The sequence below is a fragment of the Phyllobates terribilis genome, unplaced genomic scaffold (assembly GCF_046119375.1).
Source record: "Phyllobates terribilis strain yellow unplaced genomic scaffold, ASM4611937v1 Scaffold_108__1_contigs__length_5656254, whole genome shotgun sequence".
Taxonomy (NCBI): domain Eukaryota; kingdom Metazoa; phylum Chordata; class Amphibia; order Anura; family Dendrobatidae; genus Phyllobates; species Phyllobates terribilis.
In genome coordinates this window covers 1438535-1461154 of record NW_027362868.1, presented here as the reverse complement: position 1 = coordinate 1461154, position 22620 = coordinate 1438535, and the positions used below count along the sequence as shown (strand labels likewise).

Below are 22620 nucleotides of genomic sequence, written 5' to 3'. Positions count from 1 at the left end.
TTTTATAGTCTGCAGGCATTAAATGAAAGAAGTCAGTGTTCCAGCAGAGGGAGACAACGTTTCAGAAAAGGCATTGTAGCAAACCAAAAAAGAAATTTTAAGCGCAGCAGAGTAACCAGCTCACATACCTGTTAGCTCAGGTGAGTTTAAAAAGCTGCTGTTGATAACAAGGGCATTTGCTAAATAGATGGTGTGTGTGCAACAATATACTGAAAGGTCAATTATATTGTGCAGCTTATCTCACCACCTGTAGTTATTTAGGTGAAAGCTCCAAAATGCTTGCCTAATATGTCTGTTTATCCAAAAGGAAGTATAGAGGGAGAGCTAGATAGATAGCATTGCATTACATTACATTACATGGCAATGCAATGCACAGTTGCTGAAGTTGAACCAAAATGAGCTTGTCATCTGGCTTCTGCAACTTTTAACATGAAAAATCCAATGAGGAGAAGAAAAGCAAAGCCAAAGAGTCCATCCCAAAATCCGACAAACAAGCAAAATGAACAAAAAGCATTGAATTCAATTCTTTCTGATTTTAGAAACTGCATTAAAGAAGGGGTGCACCGGTCCTGGAGATACTGCAATACCAGGTCAATGCGTGGAGTGGACAGAGCAAGCTCTTTTTCCATCTCCCTGTTCTAAAAATCCATTTAATATATGGTCCCCAGATAGGGGACGTATCAGATATTAAACTGATAAGAACAGATACTACACTTGATCTTAGCCAAAAGGCCGAGAAGCGATAACCAGAATTGGTTTCCGACTACGGTGCCACCCAAGGATTCTGAAAAGTCCATTTGTGGAGATGGCCACCTGGACTCCCGTTAAGAAGACATGCTGTCAACCTCTAGATCCCTCACATGCCTGCACTTTTCGGCTTGCTGCTGCTGCAATCCACGCGTTTTAGATCTGCATAACTCCACCTCTTTTAGCACAGTACCCTCAACCCCCGGCTGTTCCCACCCGCCTCAACACCGTTGGAAGGGAGGAGAACCAATTAAGGCGGGGGGGGGGTGGAACGAGCAGCTGTCTACCCTTAGCAGGAGGGTTGCTGATTAATTACCTCTCCTGCTGCTGCTGCTGCTGGCTGTCCAGCAGCAGACTGAAGGTGGCTGCTGCTGTGCGCAGGTATATAAAGGCTCAGAGCCTATTATGACACGCGCAGCCAGCGTTACATTGCCACATTCCGTCTACTGCAGGCGGGATACCTGGATGGCTGAATGTCACTGAGAAGCTCACAGAGACCGCCATAAGCAACAGTTTAAAAGAATGCCACAGACTAATCAACCAAACTTTTTGGGTTGGTTTCTCTTTTATAGTCTGCAGGCATTAAATGAAAGAAGTCAGTGTTCCAGCAGAGGGAGACAACGTTTCAGAAAAGGCATTGTAGCAAACCAAAAAAGAAATTTTAAGCGCAGCAGAGTAACCAGCTCACATACCTGTTAGCTCAGGTGAGTTTAAAAGGCTGCTGTTGATAACAAGGGCATTTGCTAAATAGATGGTGTGTGTGCAACAATATACTGAAAGGTCAATTATATTGTGCAGCTTATCTCACCACCTGTAGTTATTTAGGTGAAAGCTCCAAAATGCTTGCCTAATATGTCTGTTTATCCAAAAGGAAGTATAGAGGGAGAGCTAGATAGATAGCATTGCATTACATTACATTACATGGCAATGCAATGCACAGTTGCTGAAGTTGAACCAAAATGAGCTTGTCATCTGGCTTCTGCAACTTTTAACATGAAAAATCCAATGAGGAGAAGAAAAGCAAAGCCAAAGAGTCCATCCCAAAATCCGACAAACAAGCAAAATGAACAAAAAGCATTGAATTCAATTCTTTCTGATTTTAGAAACTGCATTAAAGAAGGGGTGCACCGGTCCTGGAGATACTGCAATACCAGGTCAATGCGTGGAGTGGACAGAGCAAGCTCTTTTTCCATCTCCCTGTTCTAAAAATCCATTTAATATATGGTCCCCAGATAGGGGACGTATCAGATATTAAACTGATAAGAACAGATACTACACTTGATCTTAGCCAAAAGGCCGAGAAGCGATAACCAGAATTGGTTTCCGACTACGGTGCCACCCAAGGATTCTGAAAAGTCCATTTGTGGAGATGGCCACCTGGACTCCCGTTAAGAAGACATGCTGTCAACCTCTAGATCCCTCACATGCCTGCACTTTTCGGCTTGCTGCTGCTGCAATCCACGCGTTTTAGATCTGCATAACTCCACCTCTTTTAGCACAGTACCCTCAACCCCCGGCTGTTCCCACCCGCCTCAACACCGTTGGAAGGGAGGAGAACCAATTAAGGCGGGGGGGGGGGTGGAACGAGCAGCTGTCTACCCTTAGCAGGAGGGTTGCTGATTAATTACCTCTCCTGCTGCTGCTGCTGGCTGTCCAGCAGCAGACTGAAGGTGGCTGCTGCTGTGCGCAGGTATATAAAGGCTCAGAGCCTATTATGACACGCGCAGCCAGCGTTCCATTGCCACATTCCGTCTACTGCAGGCGGGATACCTGGATGGCTGAATGTCACTGAGAAGCTCACAGAGACCGCCATAAGCAGCAGTTTAAAAGAATGCCACAGACTAATCAACCAAACTTTTTGGGTTGGTTTCTCTTTTATAGTCTGCAGGCATTAAATGAAAGAAGTCAGTGTTCCAGCAGAGGGAGACAACGTTTCAGAAAAGGCATTGTAGCAAACCAAAAAAGAAATTTTAAGCGCAGCAGAGTAACCAGCTCACATACCTGTTAGCTCAGGTGAGTTTAAAAAGCTGCTGTTGATAACAAGGGCATTTGCTAAATAGATGGTGTGTGTGCAACAATATACTGAAAGGTCAATTATATTGTGCAGCTTATCTCACCACCTGTAGTTATTTAGGTGAAAGCTCCAAAATGCTTGCCTAATATGTCTGTTTATCCAAAAGGAAGTATAGAGGGAGAGCTAGATAGATAGCATTGCATTACATTACATTACATGGCAATGCAATGCACAGTTGCTGAAGTTGAACCAAAATGAGCTTGTCATCTGGCTTCTGCAACTTTTAACATGAAAAATCCAATGAGGAGAAGAAAAGCAAAGCCAAAGAGTCCATCCCAAAATCCGACAAACTAGCAAAATGAACAAAAAGCATTGAATTCAATTCTTTCTGATTTTAGAAACTGCATTAAAGAAGGGGTGCACCGGTCCTGGAGATACTGCAATACCAGGTCAATGCGTGGAGTGGACAGAGCAAGCTCTTTTTCCATCTCCCTGTTCTAAAAATCCATTTAATATATGGTCCCCAGATAGGGGACGTATCAGATATTAAACTGATAAGAACAGATACTACACTTGATCTTAGCCAAAAGGCCGAGAAGCGATAACCAGAATTGGTTTCCGACTACGGTGCCACCCAAGGATTCTGAAAAGTCCATTTGTGGAGATGGCCACCTGGACTCCCGTTAAGAAGACATGCTGTCAACCTCTAGATCCCTCACATGCCTGCACTTTTCGGCTTGCTGCTGCTGCAATCCACGCGTTTTAGATCTGCATAACTCCACCTCTTTTAGCACAGTACCCTCAACCCCCGGCTGTTCCCACCCGCCTCAACACCGTTGGAAGGGAGGAGAACCAATTAAGGCGGGGGGGGGGGTGGAACGAGCAGCTGTCTACCCTTAGCAGGAGGGTTGCTGATTAATTACCTCTCCTGCTGCTGCTGCTGCTGGCTGTCCAGCAGCAGACTGAAGGTGGCTGCTGCTGTGCGCAGGTATATAAAGGCTCAGAGCCTATTATGACACGCGCAGCCAGCGTTCCATTGCCACATTCCGTCTACTGCAGGCGGGATACCTGGATGGCTGAATGTCACTGAGAAGCTCACAGAGACCGCCATAAGCAACAGTTTAAAAGAATGCCACAGACTAATCAACCAAACTTTTTGGGTTGGTTTCTCTTTTATAGTCTGCAGGCATTAAATGAAAGAAGTCAGTGTTCCAGCAGAGGGAGACAACGTTTCAGAAAAGGCATTGTAGCAAACCAAAAAAGAAATTTTAAGCGCAGCAGAGTAACCAGCTCACATACCTGTTAGCTCAGGTGAGTTTAAAAGGCTGCTGTTGATAACAAGGGCATTTGCTAAATAGATGGTGTGTGTGCAACAATATACTGAAAGGTCAATTATATTGTGCAGCTTATCTCACCACCTGTAGTTATTTAGGTGAAAGCTCCAAAATGCTTGCCTAATATGTCTGTTTATCCAAAAGGAAGTATAGAGGGAGAGCTAGATTGATAGCATTGCATTACATTACATTACATGGCAATGCAATGCACAGTTGCTGAAGTTGAACCAAAATGAGCTTGTCATCTGGCTTCTGCAACTTTTAACATGAAAAATCCAATGAGGAGAAGAAAAGCAAAGCCAAAGAGTCCATCCCAAAATCCGACAAACAAGCAAAATGAACAAAAAGCATTGAATTCAATTCTTTCTGATTTTAGAAACTGCATTAAAGAAGGGGTGCACCGGTCCTGGAGATACTGCAATACCAGGTCAATGCGTGGAGTGGACAGAGCAAGCTCTTTTTCCATCTCCCTGTTCTAAAAATCCATTTAATATATGGTCCCCAGATAGGGGACGTATCAGATATTAAACTGATAAGAACAGATACTACACTTGATCTTAGCCAAAAGGCCGAGAAGCGATAACCAGAATTGGCTTCCGACTACGGTGCCACCCAAGGATTCTGAAAAGTCCATTTGTGGAGATGGCCACCTGGACTCCCGTTAAGAAGACATGCTGTCAACCTCTAGATCCCTCACATGCCTGCACTTTTCGGCTTGCTGCTGCTGCAATCCACGCGTTTTAGATCTGCATAACTCCACCTCTTTTAGCACAGTACCCTCAACCCCCGGCTGTTCCCACCCGCCTCAATACCGTTGGAAGGGAGGAGAACCAATTAAGGCGGGGGGGGGGTGGAACGAGCAGCTGTCTACCCTTAGCAGGAGGGTTGCTGATTAATTACCTCTCCTGCTGCTGCTGCTGCTGGCTGTCCAGCAGCAGACTGAAGGTGGCTGCTGCTGTGCGCAGGTATATAAAGGCTCAGAGCCTATTATGACACGCGCAGCCAGCGTTCCATTGCCACATTCCGTCTACTGCAGGCGGGATACCTGGATGGCTGAATGTCACTGAGAAGCTCATAGAGACCGCCATAAGCAACAGTTTAAAAGAATGCCACAGACTAATCAACCAAACTTTTTGGGTTGGTTTCTCTTTTATAGTCTGTAGGCATTAAATGAAAGAAGTCAGTGTTCCAGCAGAGGGAGACAACGTTTCAGAAAAGGCATTGTAGCAAACCAAAAAAGAAATTTTAAGCGCAGCAGAGTAACCAGCTCACATACCTGTTAGCTCAGGTGAGTTTAAAAGGCTGCTGTTGATAACAAGGGCATTTGCTAAATAGATGGTGTGTGTGCAACAATATACTGAAAGGTCAATTATATTGTGCAGCTTATCTCACCACCTGTAGTTATTTAGGTGAAAGCTCCAAAATGCTTGCCTAATATGTCTGTTTATCCAAAAGGAAGTATAGAGGGAGAGCTAGATAGATAGCATTGCATTACATTACATTACATGGCAATGCAATGCACAGTTGCTGAAGTTGAACCAAAATGAGCTTGTCATCTGGCTTCTGCAACTTTTAACATGAAAAATCCAATGAGGAGAAGAAAAGCAAAGCCAAAGAGTCCATCCCAAAATCCGACAAACAAGCAAAATGAACAAAAAGCATTGAATTCAATTCTTTCTGATTTTAGAAACTGCATTAAAGAAGGGGTGCACCGGTCCTGGAGATACTGCAATACCAGGTCAATGCGTGGAGTGGACAGAGCAAGCTCTTTTTCCATCTCCCTGTTCTAAAAATCCATTTAATATATGGTCCCCAGATAGGGGACGTATCAGATATTAAACTGATAAGAACAGATACTACACTTGATCTTAGCCAAAAGGCCGAGAAGCGATAACCAGAATTGGTTTCCGACTACGGTGCCACCCAAGGATTCTGAAAAGTCCATTTGTGGAGATGGCCACCTGGACTCCCGTTAAGAAGACATGCTGTCAACCTCTAGATCCCTCACATGCCTGCACTTTTCGGCTTGCTGCTGCTGCAATCCACGCGTTTTAGATCTGCATAACTCCACCTCTTTTAGCACAGTACCCTCAACCCCCGGCTGTTCCCACCCGCCTCAACACCGTTGGAAGGGAGGAGAACCAATTAAGGCGGGGGGGGGGTGGAACGAGCAGCTGTCTACCCTTAGCAGGAGGGTTGCTGATTAATTACCTCTCCTGCTGCTGCTGCTGCTGGCTGTCCAGCAGCAGACTGAAGGTGGCTGCTGCTGTGCGCAGGTATATAAAGGCTCAGAGCCTATTATGACACGCGCAGCCAGCGTTCCATTGCCACATTCCGTCTACTGCAGGCGGGATACCTGGATGGCTGAATGTCACTGAGAAGCTCACAGAGACCGCCATAAGCAACAGTTTAAAAGAATGCCACAGACTAATCAACCAAACTTTTTGGGTTGGTTTCTCTTTTATAGTCTGCAGGCATTAAATGAAAGAAGTCAGTGTTCCAGCAGAGGGAGACAACGTTTCAGAAAAGGCATTGTAGCAAACCAAAAAAGAAATTTTAAGCGCAGCAGAGTAACCAGCTCACATACCTGTTAGCTCAGGTGAGTTTAAAAGGCTGCTGTTGATAACAAGGGCATTTGCTAAATAGATGGTGTGTGTGCAACAATATACTGAAAGGTCAATTATATTGTGCAGCTTATCTCACCACCTGTAGTTATTTAGGTGAAAGCTCCAAAATGCTTGCCTAATATGTCTGTTTATCCAAAAGGAAGTATAGAGGGAGAGCTAGATAGATAGCATTGCATTACATTACATTACATGGCAATGCAATGCACAGTTGCTGAAGTTGAACCAAAATGAGCTTGTCATCTGGCTTCTGCAACTTTTAACATGAAAAATCCAATGAGGAGAAGAAAAGCAAAGCCAAAGAGTCCATCCCAAAATCCGACAAACAAGCAAAATGAACAAAAAGCATTGAATTCAATTCTTTCTGATTTTAGAAACTGCATTAAAGAAGGGGTGCACCGGTCCTGGAGATACTGCAATACCAGGTCAATGCGTGGAGTGGACAGAGCAAGCTCTTTTTCCATCTCCCTGTTCTAAAAATCCATTTAATATATGGTCCCCAGATAGGGGACGTATCAGATATTAAACTGATAAGAACAGATACTACACTTGATCTTAGCCAAAAGGCCGAGAAGCGATAACCAGAATTGGTTTCCGACTACGGTGCCACCCAAGGATTCTGAAAAGTCCATTTGTGGAGATGGCCACCTGGACTCCCGTTAAGAAGACATGCTGTCAACCTCTAGATCCCTCACATGCCTGCACTTTTCGGCTTGCTGCTGCTGCAATCCACGCGTTTTAGATCTGCATAACTCCACCTCTTTTAGCACAGTACCCTCAACCCCCGGCTGTTCCCACCCGCCTCCACACCGTTGGAAGGGAGGAGAACCAATTAAGGCGGGGGGGGGTGGAACGAGCAGCTGTCTACCCTTAGCAGGAGGGTTGCTGATTAATTACCTCTCCTGCTGCTGCTGCTGCTGGCTGTCCAGCAGCAGACTGAAGGTGGCTGCTGCTGTGCGCAGGTATATAAAGGCTCAGAGCCTATTATGACACGCGCAGCCAGCGTTCCATTGCCACATTCCGTCTACTGCAGGCGGGATACCTGGATGGCTGAATGTCACTGAGAAGCTCACAGAGACCGCCATAAGCAACAGTTTAAAAGAATGCCACAGACTAATCAACCAAACTTTTTGGGTTGGTTTCTCTTTTATAGTCTGCAGGCATTAAATGAAAGAAGTCAGTGTTCCAGCAGAGGGAGACAACGTTTCAGAAAAGGCATTGTAGCAAACCAAAAAAGAAATTTTAAGCGCAGCAGAGTAACCAGCTCACATACCTGTTAGCTCAGGTGAGTTTAAAAGGCTGCTGTTGATAACAAGGGCATTTGCTAAATAGATGGTGTGTGTGCAACAATATACTGAAAGGTCAATTATATTGTGCAGCTTATCTCACCACCTGTAGTTATTTAGGTGAAAGCTCCAAAATGCTTGCCTAATATGTCTGTTTATCCAAAAGGAAGTATAGAGGGAGAGCTAGATAGATAGCATTGCATTACATTACATTACATGGCAATGCAATGCACAGTTGCTGAAGTTGAACCAAAATGAGCTTGTCATCTGGCTTCTGCAACTTTTAACATGAAAAATCCAATGAGGAGAAGAAAAGCAAAGCCAAAGAGTCCATCCCAAAATCCGACAAACAAGCAAAATGAACAAAAAGCATTGAATTCAATTCTTTCTGATTTTAGAAACTGCATTAAAGAAGGGGTGCACCGGTCCTGGAGATACTGCAATACCAGGTCAATGCGTGGAGTGGACAGAGCAAGCTCTTTTTCCATCTCCCTGTTCTAAAAATCCATTTAATATATGGTCCCCAGATAGGGGACGTATCAGATATTAAACTGATAAGAACAGATACTACACTTGATCTTAGCCAAAAGGCCGAGAAGCGATAACCAGAATTGGTTTCCGACTACGGTGCCACCCAAGGATTCTGAAAAGTCCATTTGTGGAGATGGCCACCTGGACTCCCGTTAAGAAGACATGCTGTCAACCTCTAGATCCCTCACATGCCTGCACTTTTCGGCTTGCTGCTGCTGCAATCCACGCGTTTTAGATCTGCATAACTCCACCTCTTTTAGCACAGTACCCTCAACCCCCGGCTGTTCCCACCCGCCTCAACACCGTTGGAAGGGAGGAGAACCAATTAAGGCGGGGGGGGGGGGGTGGAACGAGCAGCTGTCTACCCTTAGCAGGAGGGTTGCTGATTAATTACCTCTCCTGCTGCTGCTGCTGGCTGTCCAGCAGCAGACTGAAGGTGGCTGCTGCTGTGCGCAGGTATATAAAGGCTCAGAGCCTATTATGACACGCGCAGCCAGCGTTCCATTGCCACATTCCGTCTACTGCAGGCGGGATACCTGGATGGCTGAATGTCACTGAGAAGCTCACAGAGACCGCCATAAGCAACAGTTTAAAAGAATGCCACAGACTAATCAACCAAACTTTTTGGGTTGGTTTCTCTTTTATAGTCTGCAGGCATTAAATGAAAGAAGTCAGTGTTCCAGCAGAGGGAGACAACGTTTCAGAAAAGGCATTGTAGCAAACCAAAAAAGAAATTTTAAGCGCAGCAGAGTAACCAGCTCACATACCTGTTAGCTCAGGTGAGTTTAAAAGGCTGCTGTTGATAACAAGGGCATTTGCTAAATAGATGGTGTGTGTGCAACAATATACTGAAAGGTCAATTATATTGTGCAGCTTATCTCACCACCTGTAGTTATTTAGGTGAAAGCTCCAAAATGCTTGCCTAATATGTCTGTTTATCCAAAAGGAAGTATAGAGGGAGAGCTAGATAGATAGCATTGCATTACATTACATTACATGGCAATGCAATGCACAGTTGCTGAAGTTGAACCAAAATGAGCTTGTCATCTGGCTTCTGCAACTTTTAACATGAAAAATCCAATGAGGAGAAGAAAAGCAAAGCCAAAGAGTCCATCCCAAAATCCGACAAACAAGCAAAATGAACAAAAAGCATTGAATTCAATTCTTTCTGATTTTAGAAACTGCATTAAAGAAGGGGTGCACCGGTCCTGGAGATACTGCAATACCAGGTCAATGCGTGGAGTGGACAGAGCAAGCTCTTTTTCCATCTCCCTGTTCTAAAAATCCATTTAATATATGGTCCCCAGATAGGGGACGTATCAGATATTAAACTGATAAGAACAGATACTACACTTGATCTTAGCCAAAAGGCCGAGAAGCGATAACCAGAATTGGTTTCCGACTACGGTGCCACCCAAGGATTCTGAAAAGTCCATTTGTGGAGATGGCCACCTGGACTCCCGTTAAGAAGACATGCTGTCAACCTCTAGATCCCTCACATGCCTGCACTTTTCGGCTTGCTGCTGCTGCAATCCACGCGTTTTAGATCTGCATAACTCCACCTCTTTTAGCACAGTACCCTCAACCCCCAGCTGTTCCCACCCGCCTCAACACCGTTGGAAGGGAGGAGAACCAGTTAAGGCGGGGGGGTGGGGTGGAACGAGCAGCTGTCTACCCTTAGCAGGAGGGTTGCTGATTAATTACCTCTCCTGCTGCTGCAGCTGCTGGCTGTCCAGCAGCAGACTGAAGGTGGCTGCTGCTGTGCGCAGGTATATAAAGGCTCAGAGCCTATTATGACATGCGCAGCCAGCGTTCCATTGCCACATTCCGTCTACTGCAGGCGGGATACCTGGATGGCTGAATGTCACTGAGAAGATCACAGAGACCGCCATAAGCAACAGTTTAAAAGAATGCCACAGACTAATCAACCAAACTTTTTGGGTTGGTTTCTCTTTTATAGTCTGCAGGCATTAAATGAAAGAAGTCAGTGTTCCAGCAGAGGGAGACAACGTTTCAGAAAAGGCATTGTAGCAAACCAAAAAAGAAATTTTAAGCGCAGCAGAGTAACCAGCTCACATACCTGTTAGCTCAGGTGAGTTTAAAAGGCTGCTGTTGATAACAAGGGCATTTGCTAAATAGATGGTGTGTGTGCAACAATATACTGAAAGGTCAATTATATTGTGCAGCTTATCTCACCACCTGTAGTTATTTAGGTGAAAGCTCCAAAATGCTTGCCTAATATGTCTGTTTATCCAAAAGGAAGTATAGAGGGAGAGCTAGATAGATAGCATTGCATTACATTACATTACATGGCAATGCAATGCACAGTTGCTGAAGTTGAACCAAAATGAGCTTGTCATCTGGCTTCTGCAACTTTTAACATGAAAAATCCAATGAGGAGAAGAAAAGCAAAGCCAAAGAGTCCATCCCAAAATCCGACAAACAAGCAAAATGAACAAAAAGCATTGAATTCAATTCTTTCTGATTTTAGAAACTGCATTAAAGAAGGGGTGCACCGGTCCTGGAGATACTGCAATACCAGGTCAATGCGTGGAGTGGACAGAGCAAACTCTTTTTCCATCTCCCTGTTCTAAAAATCCATTTAATATATGGTCCCCAGATAGGGGACGTATCAGATATTAAACTGATAAGAACAGATACTACACTTGATCTTAGCCAAAAGGCCGAGAAGCGATAACCAGAATTGGTTTCCGACTACGGTGCCACCCAAGGATTCTGAAAAGTCCATTTGTGGAGATGGCCACCTGGACTCCCGTTAAGAAGACATGCTGTCAACCTCTAGATCCCTCACATGCCTGCACTTTTCGGCTTGCTGCTGCTGCAATCCACGCGTTTTAGATCTGCATAACTCCACCTCTTTTAGCACAGTACCCTCAACCCCCGGCTGTTCCCACCCGCCTCAACACCGTTGGAAGGGAGGAGAACCAATTAAGGCGGGGGGGGGGTGGAACGAGCAGCTGTCTACCCTTAGCAGGAGGTTTGCTGATTAATTACCTCTCCTGCTGCTGCTGCTGCTGGCTGTCCAGCAGCAGACTGAAGGTGGCTGCTGCTGTGCGCAGGTATATAAAGGCTCAGAGCCTATTATGACACGCGCAGCCAGCGTTCCATTGCCACATTCCGTCTACTGCAGGCGGGATACCTGGATGGCTGAATGTCACTGAGAAGCTCACAGAGACCGCCATAAGCAACAGTTTAAAAGAATGCCACAGACTAATCAACCAAACTTTTTGGGTTGGTTTCTCTTTTATAGTCTGCAGGCATTAAATGAAAGAAGTCAGTGTTCCAGCAGAGGGAGACAACGTTTCAGAAAAGGCATTGTAGCAAACCAAAAAAGAAATTTTAAGCGCAGCAGAGTAACCAGCTCACATACCTGTTAGCTCAGGTGAGTTTAAAAGGCTGCTGTTGATAACAAGGGCATTTGCTAAATAGATGGTGTGTGTGCAACAATATACTGAAAGGTCAATTATATTGTGCAGCTTATCTCACCACCTGTAGTTATTTAGGTGAAAGCTCCAAAATGCTTGCCTAATATGTCTGTTTATCCAAAAGGAAGTATAGAGGGAGAGCTAGATAGATAGCATTGCATTACATTACATTACATGGCAATGCAATGCACAGTTGCTGAAGTTGAACCAAAATGAGCTTGTCATCTGGCTTCTGCAACTTTTAACATGAAAAATCCAATGAGGAGAAGAAAAGCAAAGCCAAAGAGTCCATCCCAAAATCCGACAAACAAGCAAAATGAACAAAAAACATTGAATTCAATTCTTTCTGATTTTAGAAACTGCATTAAAGAAGGGGTGCACCGGTCCTGGAGATACTGCAATACCAGGTCAATGCGTGGAGTGGACAGAGCAAGCTCTTTTTCCATCTCCCTGTTCTAAAAATCCATTTAATATATGGTCCCCAGATAGGGGACGTATCAGATATTAAACTGATAAGAACAGATACTACACTTGATCTTAGCCAAAAGGCCGAGAAGCGATAACCAGAATTGGTTTCCGACTACGGTGCCACCCAAGGATTCTGAAAAGTCCATTTGTGGAGATGGCCACCTGGACTCCCGTTAAGAAGACATGCTGTCAACCTCTAGATCCCTCACATGCCTGCACTTTTCGGCTTGCTGCTGCTGCAATCCACGCGTTTTAGATCTGCATAACTCCACCTCTTTTAGCACAGTACCCTCAACCCCCGGCTGTTCCCACCCGCCTCAACACCGTTGGAAGGGAGGAGAACCAATTAAGGCGGGGGGGGGGGTGGAACGAGCAGCTGTCTACCCTTAGCAGGAGGGTTGCTGATTAATTACCTCTCCTGCTGCTGCTGCTGCTGGCTGTCCAGCAGCAGACTGAAGGTGGCTGCTGCTGTGCGCAGGTATATAAATGCTCAGAGCCTATTATGACACGCGCAGCCAGCGTTCCATTGCCACATTCCGTCTTTGCAGGCGGGATACCTGGATGGCTGAATGTCACTGAGAAGCTCACAGAGACCGCCATAAGCAACAGTTTAAAAGAATGCCACAGACTAATCAACCAAACTTTTTGGGTTGGTTTCTCTTTTATAGTCTGCAGGCATTAAATGAAAGAAGTCAGTGTTCCAGCAGAGGGAGACAACGTTTCAGAAAAGGCATTGTAGCAAACCAAAAAAGAAATTTTAAGCGCAGCAGAGTAACCAGCTCACATACCTGTTAGCTCAGGTGAGTTTAAAAGGCTGCTGTTGATAACAAGGGCATTTGCTAAATAGATGGTGTGTGTGCAACAATATACTGAAAGGTCAATTATATTGTGCAGCTTATCTCACCACCTGTAGTTATTTAGGTGAAAGCTCCAAAATGCTTGCCTAATATGTCTGTTTATCCAAAAGGAAGTATAGAGGGAGAGCTAGATAGATAGCATTGCATTACATTACATTACATGGCAATGCAATGCACAGTTGCTGAAGTTGAACCAAAATGAGCTTGTCATCTGGCTTCTGCAACTTTTAACATGAAAAATCCAATGAGGAGAAGAAAAGCAAAGCCAAAGAGTCCATCCCAAAATCCGACAAACAAGCAAAATGAACAAAAAGCATTGAATTCAATTCTTTCTGATTTTAGAAACTGCATTAAAGAAGGGGTGCACCGGTCCTGGAGATACTGCAATACCAGGTCAATGCGTGGAGTGGACAGAGCAAGCTCTTTTTCCATCTCCCTGTTCTAAAAATCCATTTAATATATGGTCCCCAGATAGGGGACGTATCAGATATTAAACTGATAAGAACAGATACTACACTTGATCTTAGCCAAAAGGCCGAGAAGCGATAACCAGAATTGGTTTCCGACTACGGTGCCACCCAAGGATTCTGAAAAGTCCATTTGTGGAGATGGCCACCTGGACTCCCGTTAAGAAGACATGCTGTCAACCTCTAGATCCCTCACATGCCTGCACTTTTCGGCTTGCTGCTGCTGCAATCCACGCGTTTTAGATCTGCATAACTCCACCTCTTTTAGCACAGTACCCTCAACCCCCGGCTGTTCCCACACGCCTCAACACCGTTGGAAGGGAGGAGAACCAGTTAAGGCGGGGGGGTGGGGTGGAACGAGCAGCTGTCTACCCTTAGCAGGAGGGTTGCTGATTAATTACCTCTCCTGCTGCTGCAGCTGCTGGCTGTCCAGCAGCAGACTGAAGGTGGCTGCTGCTGTGCGCAGGTATATAAAGGCTCAGAGCCTATTATGACATGCGCAGCCAGCGTTCCATTGCCACATTCCGTCTACTGCAGGCGGGATACCTGGATGGCTGAATGTCACTGAGAAGATCACAGAGACCGCCATAAGCAACAGTTTAAAAGAATGCCACAGACTAATCAACCAAACTTTTTGGGTTGGTTTCTCTTTTATAGTCTGCAGGCATTAAATGAAAGAAGTCAGTGTTCCAGCAGAGGGAGACAACGTTTCAGAAAAGGCATTGTAGCAAACCAAAAAAGAAATTTTAAGCGCAGCAGAGTAACCAGCTCACATACCTGTTAGCTCAGGTGAGTTTAAAAGGCTGCTGTTGATAACAAGGGCATTTGCTAAATAGATGGTGTGTGTGCAACAATATACTGAAAGGTCAATTATATTGTGCAGCTTATCTCACCACCTGTAGTTATTTAGGTGAAAGCTCCAAAATGCTTGCCTAATATGTCTGTTTATCCAAAAGGAAGAATAGAGGGAGAGCTAGATAGATAGCATTGCATTACATTACATTACATGGCAATGCAATGCACAGTTGCTGAAGTTGAACCAAAATGAGCTTGTCATCTGGCTTCTGCAACTTTTAACATGAAAAATCCAATGAGGAGAAGAAAAGCAAAGCCAAAGAGTCCATCCCAAAATCCGACAAACAAGCAAAATGAACAAAAAGCATTGAATTCAATTCTTTCTGATTTTAGAAACTGCATTAAAGAAGGGGTGCACCGGTCCTGGAGATACTGCAATACCAGGTCAATGCGTGGAGTGGACAGAGCAAACTCTTTTTCCATCTCCCTGTTCTAAAAATCCATTTAATATATGGTCCCCAGATAGGGGACGTATCAGATATTAAACTGATAAGAACAGATACTACACTTGATCTTAGCCAAAAGGCCGAGAAGCGATAACCAGAATTGGTTTCCGACTACGGTGCCACCCAAGGATTCTGAAAAGTCCATTTGTGGAGATGGCCACCTGGACTCCCGTTAAGAAGACATGCTGTCAACCTCTAGATCCCTCACATGCCTGCACTTTTCGGCTTGCTGCTGCTGCAATCCACGCGTTTTAGATCTGCATAACTCCACCTCTTTTAGCACAGTACCCTCAACCCCCGGCTGTTCCCACCCGCCTCAACACCGTTGGAAGGGAGGAGAACCAATTAAGGCGGGGGGGGGGTGGAACGAGCAGCTGTCTACCCTTAGCAGGAGGTTTGCTGATTAATTACCTCTCCTGCTGCTGCTGCTGCTGGCTGTCCAGCAGCAGACTGAAGGTGGCTGCTGCTGTGCGCAGGTATATAAAGGCTCAGAGCCTATTATGACACGCGCAGCCAGCGTTCCATTGCCACATTCCGTCTACTGCAGGCGGGATACCTGGATGGCTGAATGTCACTGAGAAGCTCACAGAGACCGCCATAAGCAACAGTTTAAAAGAATGCCACAGACTAATCAACCAAACTTTTTGGGTTGGTTTCTCTTTTATAGTCTGCAGGCATTAAATGAAAGAAGTCAGTGTTCCAGCAGAGGGAGACAACGTTTCAGAAAAGGCATTGTAGCAAACCAAAAAAGAAATTTTAAGCGCAGCAGAGTAACCAGCTCACATACCTGTTAGCTCAGGTGAGTTTAAAAGGCTGCTGTTGATAACAAGGGCATTTGCTAAATAGATGGTGTGTGTGCAACAATATACTGAAAGGTCAATTATATTGTGCAGCTTATCTCACCACCTGTAGTTATTTAGGTGAAAGCTCCAAAATGCTTGCCTAATATGTCTGTTTATCCAAAAGGAAGTATAGAGGGAGAGCTAGATAGATAGCATTGCATTACATTACATTACATGGCAATGCAATGCACAGTTGCTGAAGTTGAACCAAAATGAGCTTGTCATCTGGCTTCTGCAACTTTTAACATGAAAAATCCAATGAGGAGAAGAAAAGCAAAGCCAAAGAGTCCATCCCAAAATCCGACAAACAAGCAAAATGAACAAAAAACATTGAATTCAATTCTTTCTGATTTTAGAAACTGCATTAAAGAAGGGGTGCACCGGTCCTGGAGATACTGCAATACCAGGTCAATGCGTGGAGTGGACAGAGCAAGCTCTTTTTCCATCTCCCTGTTCTAAAAATCCATTTAATATATGGTCCCCAGATAGGGGACGTATCAGATATTAAACTGATAAGAACAGATACTACACTTGATCTTAGCCAAAAGGCCGAGAAGCGATAACCAGAATTGGTTTCCGACTACGGTGCCACCCAAGGATTCTGAAAAGTCCATTTGTGGAGATGGCCACCTGGACTCCCGTTAAGAAGACATGCTGTCAACCTCTAGATCCCTCACATGCCTGCACTTTTCGGCTTGCTGCTGCTGCAATCCACGCGTTTTAGATCTGCATAACTCCACCTCTTTTAGCACAGTACCCTCAACCCCCGGCTGTTCCCACCCGCCTCAACACCGTTGGAAGGGAGGAGAACCAATTAAGGCGGGGGGGGGGGGTGGAACGAGCAGCTGTCTACCCTTAGCAGGAGGGTTGCTGATTAATTACCTCTCCTGCTGCTGCTGCTGCTGGCTGTCCAGCAGCAGACTGAAGGTGGCTGCTGCTGTGCGCAGGTATATAAATGCTCAGAGCCTATTATGACACGCGCAGCCAGCGTTCCATTGCCACATTCCGTCTTTGCAGGCGGGATACCTGGATGGCTGAATGTCACTGAGAAGCTCACAGAGACCGCCATAAGCAACAGTTTAGAAGAATGCCACAGACTAATCAACCAAACTTTTTGGGTTGGTTTCTCTTTTATAGTCTGCAGGCATTAAATGAAAGAAGTCAGTGTTCCAGCAGAGGGAGACAACGTTTCAGAAAAGGCATTGTAGCAAACCAAAAAAGAAATTTTAAGCGCAGCAGAGTAACCAGCTCACATACCTGTTAGCTCAGGTGAGTTTAAAAGGCTGCTGTTGATAACAAGGGCATTTGCTAAATAGATGGTGTGTGTGCAACAATATACTGAAAGGTCAATTATATTGTGCAGCTTATCTCACCACCTGTAGTTATTTAGGTGAAAGCTCCAAAATGCTTGCCTAATATGTCTGTTTATCCAAAAGGAAGTATAGAGGGAGAGCTAGATAGATAGCATTGCATTACATTACATTACATGGCAATGCAATGCACAGTTGCTGAAGTTGAACCAAAATGAGCTTGTCATCTGGCTTCTGCAACTTTTAACATGAAAAATCCAATGAGGAGAAGAAAAGCAAAGCCAAAGAGTCCATCCCAAAATCCGACAAACAAGCAAAATGAACAAAAAGCATTGAATTCAATTCTTTCTGATTTTAGAAACTGCATTAAAGAAGGGGTGCACCGGTCCTGGAGATACTGCAATACCAGGTCAATGCGTGGAGTGGACAGAGCAAGCTCTTTTTCCATCTCCCTGTTCTAAAAATCCATTTAATATATGGTCCCCAGATAGGGGACGTATCAGATATTAAACTGATAAGAACAGATACTACACTTGATCTTAGCCAAAAGGCCGAGAAGCGATAACCAGAATTGGTTTCCGACTACGGTGCCACCCAAGGATTCTGAAAAGTCCATTTGTGGAGATGGCCACCTGGACTCCCGTTAAGAAGACATGCTGTCAACCTCTAGATCCCTCACATGCCTGCACTTTTCGGCTTGCTGCTGCTGCAATCCACGCGTTTTAGATCTGCATAACTCCACCTCTTTTAGCACAGTACCCTCAACCCCCGGCTGTTCCCACCCGCCTCAACACCGTTGGAAGGGAGGAAAACCAATTAAGGCGGGGGGGGGGGTGGAACGAGCAGCTGTCTACCCTTAGCAGGAGGGTTGCTGATTAATTACCTCTCCTGCTGCTGCTGCTGCTGGCTGTCCAGCAGCAGACTGAAGGTGGCTGCTGCTGTGCGCAGGTATATAAAGGCTCAGAGCCTATTATGACACGCGCAGCCAGCGTTCCATTGCCACATTCCGTCTACTGCAGGCGGGATACCTGGATGGCTGAATGTCACTGAGAAGCTCACAGAGACCGCCATAAGCAACAGTTTAAAAGAATGCCACAGACTAATCAACCAAACTTTTTGGGTTGGTTTCTCTTTTATAGTCTGCAGGCATTAAATGAAAGAAGTCAGTGTTCCAGCAGAGGGAGACAACGTTTCAGAAAAGGCATTGTAGCAAACCAAAAAAGAAATTTTAAGCGCAGCAGAGTAACCAGCTCACATACCTGTTAGCTCAGGTGAGTTTAAAAGGCTGCTGTTGATAACAAGGGCATTTGCTAAATAGATGGTGTGTGTGCAACAATATACTGAAAGGTCAATTATATTGTGCAGCTTATCTCACCACCTGTAGTTATTTAGGTGAAAGCTCCAAAATGCTTGCCTAATATGTCTGTTTATCCAAAAGGAAGTATAGAGGGAGAGCTAGATAGATAGCATTGCATTACATTACATTACATGGCAATGGAATGCACAGTTGCTGAAGTTGAACCAAAATGAGCTTGTCATCTGGCTTCTGCAACTTTTAACATGAAAAATCCAATGAGGAGAAGAAAAGCAAAGCCAAAGAGTCCATCCCAAAATCCGACAAACAAGCAAAATGAACAAAAAACATTGAATTCAATTCTTTCTGATTTTAGAAACTGCATTAAAGAAGGGGTGCACCGGTCCTGGAGATACTGCAATACCAGGTCAATGCGTGGAGTGGACAGAGCAAGCTCTTTTTCCATCTCCCTGTTCTAAAAATCCATTTAATATATGGTCCCCAGATAGGGGACGTATCAGATATTAAACTGATAAGAACAGATACTACACTTGATCTTAGCCAAAAGGCCGAGAAGCGATAACCAGAATTGGTTTCCGACTACGGTGCCACCCAAGGATTCTGAAAAGTCCATTTGTGGAGATGGCCACCTGGACTCCCGTTAAGAAGACATGCTGTCAACCTCTAGATCCCTCACATGCCTGCACTTTTCGGCTTGCTGCTGCTGCAATCCACGCGTTTTAGATCTGCATAACTCCACCTCTTTTAGCACAGTACCCTCAACCCCCGGCTGTTCCCACCCGCCTCAACACCGTTGGAAGGGAGGAGAACCAATTAAGGCGGGGGGGGGGGGTGGAACGAGCAGCTGTCTACCCTTAGCAGGAGGGTTGCTGATTAATTACCTCTCCTGCTGCTGCTGCTGCTGGCTGTCCAGCAGCAGACTGAAGGTGGCTGCTGCTGTGCGCAGGTATATAAAGGCTCAGAGCCTATTATGACACGCGCAGCCAGCGTTCCATTGCCACATTCCGTCTACTGCAGGCGGGATACCTGGATGGCTGAATGTCACTGAGAAGCTCACAGAGACCGCCATAAGCAACAGTTTAAAAGAATGCCACAGACTAATCAACCAAACTTTTTGGGTTGGTTTCTCTTTTATAGTCTGCAGGCATTAAATGAAAGAAGTCAGTGTTCCAGCAGAGGGAGACAACGTTTCAGAAAAGGCATTGTAGCAAACCAAAAAAGAAATTTTAAGCGCAGCAGAGTAACTAGCTCACATACCTGTTAGCTCAGGTGAGTTTAAAAGGCTGCTGTTGATAACAAGGGCATTTGCTAAATAGATGGTGTGTGTGCAACAATATACTGAAAGGTCAATTATATTGTGCAGCTTATCTCACCACCTGTAGTTATTTAGGTGAAAGCTCCAAAATGCTTGCCTAATATGTCTGTTTATCCAAAAGGAAGTATAGAGGGAGAGCTAGATAGATAGCATTGCATTACATTACATTACATGGCAATGCAATGCACAGTTGCTGAAGTTGAACCAAAATGAGCTTGTCATCTGGCTTCTGCAACTTTTAACATGAAAAATCCAATGAGGAGAAGAAAAGCAAAGCCAAAGAGTCCATCCCAAAATCCGACAAACAAGCAAAATGAACAAAAAGCATTGAATTCAATTCTTTCTGATTTCAGAAACTGCATTAAAGAAGGGGTGCACCGGTCCTGGAGATACTGCAATACCAGGTCAATGCGTGGAGTGGACAGAGCAAGCTCTTTTTCCATCTCCCTGTTCTAAAAATCCATTTAATATATGGTCCCCAGATAGGGGACGTATCAGATATTAAACTGATAAGAACAGATACTACACTTGATCTTAGCCAAAAGGCCGAGAAGCGATAACCAGAATTGGTTTCCGACTACGGTGCCACCCAAGGATTCTGAAAAGTCCATTTGTGGAGATGGCCACCTGGACTCCCGTTAAGAAGACATGCTGTCAACCTCTAGATCCCTCACATGCCTGCACTTTTCGGCTTGCTGCTGCTGCAATCCACGCGTTTTAGATCTGCATAACTCCACCTCTTTTAGCACAGTACCCTCAACCCCCGGCTGTTCCCACCCGCCTCTACACCGCTGGAAGGGAGGAGAACCAATTAAGGCAGGGGGGGGGTGGAACGAGCAGCTGTCTACCCTTAGCAGGAGGGTTGCTGATTAATTACCTCTCCTGCTGCTGCTGCTGCTGGCTGTCCAGCAGCAGACTGAAGGTGGCTGCTGCTGTGCGCAGGTATATAAAGGCTCAGAGCCTATTATGACACGCGCAGCCAGCGTTCCATTGCCACATTCCGTCTACTGCAGGCGGGATACCTGGATGGCTGAATGTCACTGAGAAGCTCACAGAGACCGCCATAAGCAACAGTTTAAAAGAATGCCACAGACTAATCAACCAAACTTTTTGGGTTGGTTTCTCTTTTATAGTCTGCAGGCATTAAATGAAAGAAGTCAGTGTTCCAGCAGAGGGAGACAACGTTTCAGAAAAGGCATTGTAGCAAACCAAAAAAGAAATTTTAAGCGCAGCAGAGTAACCAGCTCACATACCTGTTAGCTCAGGTGAGTTTAAAAGGCTGCTGTTGATAACAAGGGCATTTGCTAAATAGATGGTGTGTGTGCAACAATATACTGAAAGGTCAATTATATTGTGCAGCTTATCTCACCACCTGTAGTTATTTAGGTGAAAGCTCCAAAATGCTTGCCTAATATGTCTGTTTATCCAAAAGGAAGTATAGAGGGAGAGCTAGATAGATAGCATTGCATTACATTACATTACATGGCAATGCAATGCACAGTTGCTGAAGTTGAACCAAAATGAGCTTGTCATCTGGCTTCTGCAACTTTTAACATGAAAAATCCAATGAGGAGAAGAAAAGCAAAGCCAAAGAGTCCATCCCAAAATCCGACAAACAAGCAAAATGAACAAAAAACATTGAATTCAATTCTTTCTGATTTTAGAAACTGCATTAAAGAAGGGGTGCACCGGTCCTGGAGATACTGCAATACCAGGTCAATGCGTGGAGTGGACAGAGCAAGCTCTTTTTCCATCTCCCTGTTCTAAAAATCCATTTAATATATGGTCCCCAGATAGGGGACGTATCAGATATTAAACTGATAAGAACAGATACTACACTTGATCTTAGCCAAAAGGCCGAGAAGCGATAACCAGAATTGGTTTCCGACTACGGTGCCACCCAAGGATTCTGAAAAGTCCATTTGTGGAGATGGCCACCTGGACTCCCGTTAAGAAGACATGCTGTCAACCTCTAGATCCCTCACATGCCTGCACTTTTCGGCTTGCTGCTGCTGCAATCCACGCGTTTTAGATCTGCATAACTCCACCTCTTTTAGCACAGTACCCTCAACCCCCGGCTGTTCCCACCCGCCTCAACACCGTTGGAAGGGAGGAGAACCAATTAAGGCGGGGGGGGGGGGGTGGAACGAGCAGCTGTCTACCCTTAGCAGGAGGGTTGCTGATTAATTACCTCTCCTGCTGCTGCTGCTGCTGGCTGTCCAGCAGCAGACTGAAGGTGGCTGCTGCTGTGCGCAGGTATATAAAGGCTCAGAGCCTATTATGACACGCGCAGCCAGCGTTCCATTGCCACATTCCGTCTACTGCAGGCGGGATACCTGGATGGCTGAATGTCACTGAGAAGCTCACAGAGACCGCCATAAGCAACAGTTTAAAAGAATGCCACAGACTAATCAACCAAACTTTTTGGGTTGGTTTCTCTTTTATAGTCTGCAGGCATTAAATGAAAGAAGTCAGTGTTCCAGCAGAGGGAGACAACGTTTGAGAAAAGGCATTGTAGCAAACCAAAAAAGAAATTTTAAGCGCAGCAGAGTAACCAGCTCACATACCTGTTAGCTCAGGTGAGTTTAAAAGGCTGCTGTTGATAACAAGGGCATTTGCTAAATAGATGGTGTGTGTGCAACAATATACTGAAAGGTCAATTATATTGTGCAGCTTATCTCACCACCTGTAGTTATTTAGGTGAAAGCTCCAAAATGCTTGCCTAATATGTCTGTTTATCCAAAAGGAAGTATAGAGGGAGAG

The 22620-nt window shown here is 45.0% G+C and overlaps 17 non-coding genes across 17 annotated transcripts; all 17 read right to left on the bottom strand.

Moving 5' to 3' along the window:
• Positions 1 to 553: 553 nt before the first annotated feature.
• On the bottom strand, positions 554 to 744 carry LOC141199156 (U2 spliceosomal RNA). Its single transcript, XR_012270916.1, has one exon. It is a non-coding gene; the product is annotated as a U2 spliceosomal RNA (small nuclear RNA).
• A 1120-nt stretch (positions 745 to 1864) lies between these two features.
• LOC141199155 (U2 spliceosomal RNA) lies at positions 1865 to 2055 on the bottom strand. Its single transcript, XR_012270915.1, has one exon. It is a non-coding gene; the product is annotated as a U2 spliceosomal RNA (small nuclear RNA).
• Positions 2056 to 3173: 1118 nt separating this feature from the next.
• On the bottom strand, positions 3174 to 3364 carry LOC141199154 (U2 spliceosomal RNA). The gene has a single exon (XR_012270914.1). It is a non-coding gene; the product is annotated as a U2 spliceosomal RNA (small nuclear RNA).
• A 1121-nt stretch (positions 3365 to 4485) lies between these two features.
• Positions 4486 to 4676, bottom strand: LOC141199152 (U2 spliceosomal RNA). The gene has a single exon (XR_012270912.1). It is a non-coding gene; the product is annotated as a U2 spliceosomal RNA (small nuclear RNA).
• A 1120-nt stretch (positions 4677 to 5796) lies between these two features.
• On the bottom strand, positions 5797 to 5987 carry LOC141199151 (U2 spliceosomal RNA). Its single transcript, XR_012270911.1, has one exon. It is a non-coding gene; the product is annotated as a U2 spliceosomal RNA (small nuclear RNA).
• A 1120-nt stretch (positions 5988 to 7107) lies between these two features.
• Positions 7108 to 7298, bottom strand: LOC141199150 (U2 spliceosomal RNA). The gene has a single exon (XR_012270910.1). It is a non-coding gene; the product is annotated as a U2 spliceosomal RNA (small nuclear RNA).
• Positions 7299 to 8417: 1119 nt separating this feature from the next.
• Positions 8418 to 8608, bottom strand: LOC141199149 (U2 spliceosomal RNA). The gene has a single exon (XR_012270909.1). It is a non-coding gene; the product is annotated as a U2 spliceosomal RNA (small nuclear RNA).
• Positions 8609 to 9728: 1120 nt separating this feature from the next.
• On the bottom strand, positions 9729 to 9919 carry LOC141199148 (U2 spliceosomal RNA). Its single transcript, XR_012270908.1, has one exon. It is a non-coding gene; the product is annotated as a U2 spliceosomal RNA (small nuclear RNA).
• A 1122-nt stretch (positions 9920 to 11041) lies between these two features.
• LOC141200550 (U2 spliceosomal RNA) lies at positions 11042 to 11232 on the bottom strand. The gene has a single exon (XR_012272268.1). It is a non-coding gene; the product is annotated as a U2 spliceosomal RNA (small nuclear RNA).
• Positions 11233 to 12352: 1120 nt separating this feature from the next.
• Positions 12353 to 12543, bottom strand: LOC141199147 (U2 spliceosomal RNA). The gene has a single exon (XR_012270907.1). It is a non-coding gene; the product is annotated as a U2 spliceosomal RNA (small nuclear RNA).
• Positions 12544 to 13663: 1120 nt separating this feature from the next.
• Positions 13664 to 13854, bottom strand: LOC141199146 (U2 spliceosomal RNA). Its single transcript, XR_012270906.1, has one exon. It is a non-coding gene; the product is annotated as a U2 spliceosomal RNA (small nuclear RNA).
• Positions 13855 to 14976: 1122 nt separating this feature from the next.
• Positions 14977 to 15167, bottom strand: LOC141200549 (U2 spliceosomal RNA). The gene has a single exon (XR_012272267.1). It is a non-coding gene; the product is annotated as a U2 spliceosomal RNA (small nuclear RNA).
• Positions 15168 to 16287: 1120 nt separating this feature from the next.
• Positions 16288 to 16478, bottom strand: LOC141199145 (U2 spliceosomal RNA). The gene has a single exon (XR_012270905.1). It is a non-coding gene; the product is annotated as a U2 spliceosomal RNA (small nuclear RNA).
• A 1121-nt stretch (positions 16479 to 17599) lies between these two features.
• LOC141199144 (U2 spliceosomal RNA) lies at positions 17600 to 17790 on the bottom strand. Its single transcript, XR_012270904.1, has one exon. It is a non-coding gene; the product is annotated as a U2 spliceosomal RNA (small nuclear RNA).
• Positions 17791 to 18911: 1121 nt separating this feature from the next.
• On the bottom strand, positions 18912 to 19102 carry LOC141199142 (U2 spliceosomal RNA). Its single transcript, XR_012270903.1, has one exon. It is a non-coding gene; the product is annotated as a U2 spliceosomal RNA (small nuclear RNA).
• A 1122-nt stretch (positions 19103 to 20224) lies between these two features.
• On the bottom strand, positions 20225 to 20415 carry LOC141199140 (U2 spliceosomal RNA). The gene has a single exon (XR_012270901.1). It is a non-coding gene; the product is annotated as a U2 spliceosomal RNA (small nuclear RNA).
• A 1120-nt stretch (positions 20416 to 21535) lies between these two features.
• Positions 21536 to 21726, bottom strand: LOC141199139 (U2 spliceosomal RNA). Its single transcript, XR_012270900.1, has one exon. It is a non-coding gene; the product is annotated as a U2 spliceosomal RNA (small nuclear RNA).
• Between the last annotated feature and the right edge of the window lie 894 nt (positions 21727 to 22620).